Raw genomic sequence first — 5851 nt, forward strand, 5'->3', positions numbered from 1 at the left:
GCAGGAGGAAAAGGGGACAACAGAGGATGAGATGGCTGGATGGCATCACCAACTCGATGGACATGAGTTTGGGTGAACTCCGGGAGTTGGTGATGGACAGGGAGGCTGGCGTGCTGCAGTTCATGGGATCGCAAAGAGTTGGACACAGCTAAGTGACTGAACGGAACTGAACTGATACACAATAAAATTATAATTCATTGTTTCATTTATCGATGCTAAGTCCATCCTTAAAAATCTGCCCAGGAGGAGAAGCCGGCTGGACGGCGCGTGCGGGAGTGGGGTCAGAATACGGTAGGAACCTGAAACGTCTTGAAGTTGTCTGAAGAGTCTTCAATCACTATGTCAAGCGACACAGATATTTCTCTTTCTTCATATGATGAAGATCAGGGATCTAAACTTATCCGAAAAGCTAGAGAGGCACCATTTGTCCCCATTGGAATGGCAGGTTTTGCAGCAATTGTTGCATATGGATTATATAGATTGAAGAGCAGGGGACATACTAAAATGTCTGTTCACCTGATCCACATGCGTGTGGCAGCCCAAGGCTTTGTTGTGGGAGCAATGACTCTTGGTATGGGCTATTCCCTGTATCAAGAATTCTGGGAGAAACCTAAACCTTAGAAGAGGAGATGCTGTCTTGGTCGTCTTGGTGGTGCTTGCTTTAGTTAGACATCTCATATTGAGGTTATATGTTTATGCTGAAAATAAATTGTTTGGGTCAGACAAGAACATGGTAATTTGAAAATTGGCCTCCTTTCTTGCAGGCTTGATTTGCCTGGTGACCAAGTTACTGGTGACTAGTTCACTAGCTAGGTCATTCAGGGGAGTCAGACCAGCACAAAAGAAACATGTCACTTTTAAATACACTTGATAGTGGTACCTGTCCACCTTCTTAAACTCTTCTGTTGAAATTAGTTCTAAAGAAGACAACATGCCAATCCTGAAAATGCTCCCAGTTGCTGCAGAATATCATATGCTTTTGATGTAATGTAGGAATCCTATTTACCCCAGTTAATGTAACCTTCTGACGGCCTTGTGGACTGAGTACTGTTTTAAGGGCTGGTTGGCTCTTGAGGAACCCTTTCAGAACAGTGCATGGAATACAACATTATAAACCTCCCTACAAGTCTGTGTGTGTTTTTAAACCAAAACTAAAAAGCTGGTAACAGAGCCACTTTGAAGTAGTATTTATTTTAGAATCATAAACATGAGAGTAACTTAACTTGTGGATCCCTTTTAGCTCTTTAGTAATTGCAGAATTATATTTTGCTGCTGTTATATTAGAATAATTTTAAATTATTTTGAAACATGTATTTTAAGTGCTAATGCAAAGGTAAATGAAAAACACTTTTTAAATGTGTGCAGTATGTTTATTTTCTCCAAAAGTATCATCAACTAAATAAAATCCCTACAATGGAAGTCATTGATGAGCAAGCTGGTTTGGTCAGACATTATACAAACTTTGGTATATCACAGAATGCTTTGTTGTACTTGTGAACTCTCGTCTAACCTGAATTTACATTCCATGGTGATAACATGGTAAATGTAGTATTATTAAAGTAAATGAACACATCAAAAAAAAAAAAAATCTGCCCAGGCCTGTATCAGAGAGTCAGATAGTAATGAAGAGTATCCATATTTCAACAATGATAACATGGTTTTTAACTAATAACTTTCATTGTTTGTTGGGTCATTACTGATAATTTAATTTCTTTTTCTAAATACATATTTCCTCACACACATCATGTATGTAAGAATATCATGTTCTTATATAAATGTATCATTTTTCACACAGCTCAACTTGGAGCTCTGTTATCCCTGAAGATAAAACTCTTTAAGAGAGACTAATCAAATTCTTGAATAACAGCCCAATGGTAGACTGAATAAAGATACCCCAAACATGTTCACATCCTAATTTCTAGAACCTCTTAATGTGTCACCTTACTTTGTAAGGTGACAATGCAAGGTGACATGTGACAGATGTGATTAAGGAATCTTGAGGTGGGGAGACTATCCTGAATTATCCAGGTGAACTCAATGTAACAACAAGAGTACTTATAAGGGTCAAGTCAGGAGAGGATGGGACCACAGAAGCAGATGCTGGAGGGACCTGTGTGTGTTTGCATGCTAAGACACCTCAGTCGTGTCCGACTCTTTGCTACCCTGTGGACTGTAGCCCGCCAAGCTCCTCTGTCCATAGGATTCCCCAGGCAAGAAATAATACTGGAATGGGCTGCCATGCCCTGAGGAAGCAGTTATGAGCCAAGGAATATGGGCAGCGCTACAATCTGGAAAAAGCAAGGAAGTGTATTCTCACCTAAAGCTTCCAAAATGACTCAGTCCTGTGGACACTATTGAGAGCTTTGACTTCAAGAACTGTAAGATAATAAACTTGTGTTGTTGTAAAGCCATTAAGTTTTGTGGCAATCTATTACAACAGCAATAGGAAACTAGTATCAGACCCCAGTTCACCTCATGGTCCAGATATTAGTTATGTTGCTGCTGCTACTGCTAAGTCGCTTCAGTCGTGTCTGACTCTGTGCGACCCCAGAGACGGCAGCCCACCAGGCTCCCCCATCCCTGGGATTCTCCAGGCAAGAACACTGGAGTGGGTTGCCATTTCCTTCTCTAATGCATGAAAGTGAAAAGTGAAAGTGAAGTCGCTCAGTCACGTCCGACTCCCAGCGGCCATGGACTGCAGCCTACCAGGCTCCTCCATCCATGGGACTTTCCAGGCAAGAGTACTGGAGTGGGGTGCCATTTCCTTCTCCAATTACTTATGTAAACCTGTTTAAATTAGTATGAAACAAACAAACCACCAGCTATTTTACCATTATTTTAAAGGCTGTTTCTCCTAACGTGCTTTCTGTTAGTTTCAACACTACTTAAATAAAACACATTTTTTTTTCTTAATGTCAAATGACAGTCAAAATAAATCTGCACAGGACTAAGGCTAGTAATAATTACTAGAAGTATATGACAAGATTTTATAAAAATCACTATAAATGCTCACATAAATGATATACCTGATTGGGAAATATATGAACTGGGGAGCGTGGTGTGCATGGGTGTACATACAGGTTTTTATTCTCATTAGATGAGAAAGTACAAAAATGTAATATCCTTCTAGTATGAGAAAATTGTACTTAATTGTATATTTATATGCTATCTATTGGCTACTAAATTAGTAATCATTCTATGCCTTATTAAGCACCAAGTGCTTTTGGTGCTGCAAATGGCAATTCATACTTACAAGGCCATCTTATATAAAATCAAGACAAAATTGAAAATTTTAAGAAGTACATTATCCCCAGGAAGAAGCTTTGCTCATTTATCATTTCGATCATAATGAACAATAAGAAGTATCTCTGTAAACATTTCAAATTAAATTTGACATTTAATTTTCAAAGAGAAAGGTTTTTTTTTTTTTTTTTTTGATCATTTAACATTGGTTGCCTCCTCATTTTTTTCAGGCAGTGATATGGAAAATTGTAAAGCACTTCAGTATAGACTCATTTGGAACTGCTTCTTTACCAAGAAAAAGCAAAAAGTACCCAGAGTAAAAACCTTGTTCTTTATTTAGCAAGAGGCATAGGATATGTTTTTCAGTTGAAAAAAACTGGTACATTCAACATGGTTGAGTCAAGTTTTTATTATCATTAGACTAACACTTTGCAGTTCAGAGTTCTTTTCTGAAATTTCAATAGAAATGCTCTATTTCCTTTTTACCTTCCTTTTCTCAAAAGCCTACTGAAATGAATCTGCAGAGTTATTTCATGTACTATATTTTTAAGGAATGAAACAGTTTTGACAGTTCTCCTTCATAATTGCAAAAGAAAAAAAAAACACCTAAATTATTGACATTTCCCTGCAAGTTCTATTCTCTGAATCCTGTATGATTCTCATCCAATCTCCCAGGGGGTACCAAAATTCACATATTTTTTCTCATCTCTAGGCTTAGTGAGATATGAAGCAGATGGTTAGGCTTTGGCTCTTTCGGGGATGATGCAATATCTCCTATTCCTTATGTGTTTTTTTTTTTTTTTTCAACTATTAAGGGCTCTTCAAAGACTACAATTTTATCTCTCTCAAATCCATATTTTGACTTTTACATGTATTTTTCAATAAAAAAATTCTTGTTCTCTATTTTGAAAGACTTTAAACTTACTGATTTAATTAATATCCATTTACCAAAAGAGACCCTGAGAACATAATGATGAAGACAACAGTAGTTCTACCCACACATTGCTGACAGGGTAGACGAAAATAGATATTTACAATAATGTGTGGTAGGTGCTAATACAGTTGTAACTAGAATGTTGAAAGAGCAGTTCCTGATATGGGCAACTGGGGTCAGGGGCTAAGATGAGGAGTGGACATGCAGAAGACATTTTTAGTTGCCTACCTGATAGTTACCTTTCCCATGTGTGAAAATCCCACTTCCTACTATTAAGACAGGGAAGGCCACATGTTTGCATTCCCAGTCATTCTTGTAGCTAGGATATGGACATGGGCCCCATTGTTGGCTAATGAAACTAAGGAATCAAGTGTGCTTATATTACTACAAATAGACTTGAAGGAAGAGCTCTCCTGCATTGCTTTAGGTTGTGAGCATTTGAAATCTCGAATAGCCACAGCCATTTTGAAAGAATGAGGATATTTAAGACTGAAGGCCGACATACTGAGAATGGCAAAGTGGAAAGACACACCCTACTTGCATTTCCAGTCACATCATTGGCCTACCCTGAAGTGTGAAGTGAAGTGAAAGTTGCTCAGTAGTGTCCGACTCTTTGTGATCCCATGGACTGTAGCCCTCCAGGTTCTTCTATCCATGGGATTTCCCAAGCAAGAATACTGGAATGGGTTGCTGTTTTCTTCTCCAGGTCTACCCCGAGGTGCCCCCGTACCCCAGTCTGCTAGTCTGTAGACATTTTGTTATGTTATACAATTAATATCACTAATTACTTAGCCATGGAATACTTGGCTTCTGTGGTAGCTCAGGCAGTAAAGAATCTGCCTGCAGTACAGGAGATTGGGGTTCAATCCTTGGGTCAGGAAGATCCCCTGGAGAAGGGAATGACAACCCACTGCAGTATTCTTCCCAGGAGAATTTCATGGATAGAGGAACCTGGTGGGTTACAGTCCATAGGGTTGTGAAGGAGTTGGATATGACTGAGCAACTAACACACACACATACTGGGTAATTTCACTACAATTCAGAAAGAACTGATACAAATACGAGGGAAATTTTCCAGAAAAGGTAATTTTTAATCATTTTAATAAATGAATATGAAATCACCAAACTGCCAAGAAGGAGAATGTCATTCCAAACAAAGGAAAGATCACATAGGGAAATACTGAACATCAACATAATACCAAGTGACTAATAGAGCTGGAGTTTAGTTTATGTGTCAAAAATAGTCTAGAAAATAGACTGAATGTTTACAGTTTGATTTAAATATAGTCAACATTTTAATATGCTTTTCACAACCATTTAGTATGACTTCTTACTGTGTTAAGTTGCTAGATTTTGAAAACACTTCTTTTATGGAAGATAATAAAACAATACTATAAGTGATAATAGTTACTGAATGTCCACTATGTGCCACATGCTAAATTAAACTTTGTGTATTTCTCTTAATACTCATGGAAAATCTACTGTTTGCATCTTGCATATCAGATATGAGGCTATGTGGAAAGCTAAATGACTAATATCATCCAACCAGAAAGTGGGCACAGTCAAGACCAAAAACACTCATCTACTGACACAAAGCCTGCTCTCATAACCACTAGAGGAATTGCTTTGTTTTTCAATTTAGGGATCCCTGGCATTTTGAGAACAATAATTTTT

At 38.0% G+C, this 5851-nt stretch overlaps 1 pseudogene across 1 annotated transcript; it reads left to right on the forward strand.

Moving 5' to 3' along the window:
* Positions 1-257: 257 nt before the first annotated feature.
* On the forward strand, positions 258-1514 carry LOC104998501 (annotated as a pseudogene). The gene has a single exon (XR_826475.1). The product of XR_826475.1 is annotated as an HIG1 domain family member 1A, mitochondrial pseudogene (transcript).
* Positions 1515-5851: the final 4337 nt, after the last annotated feature.

Source organism: Bison bison, unplaced genomic scaffold, assembly GCF_000754665.1.
Source record: "Bison bison bison isolate TAMUID 2011002044 unplaced genomic scaffold, Bison_UMD1.0 scf7180017864330, whole genome shotgun sequence".
Taxonomy (NCBI): Eukaryota; Metazoa; Chordata; class Mammalia; order Artiodactyla; family Bovidae; genus Bison; species Bison bison.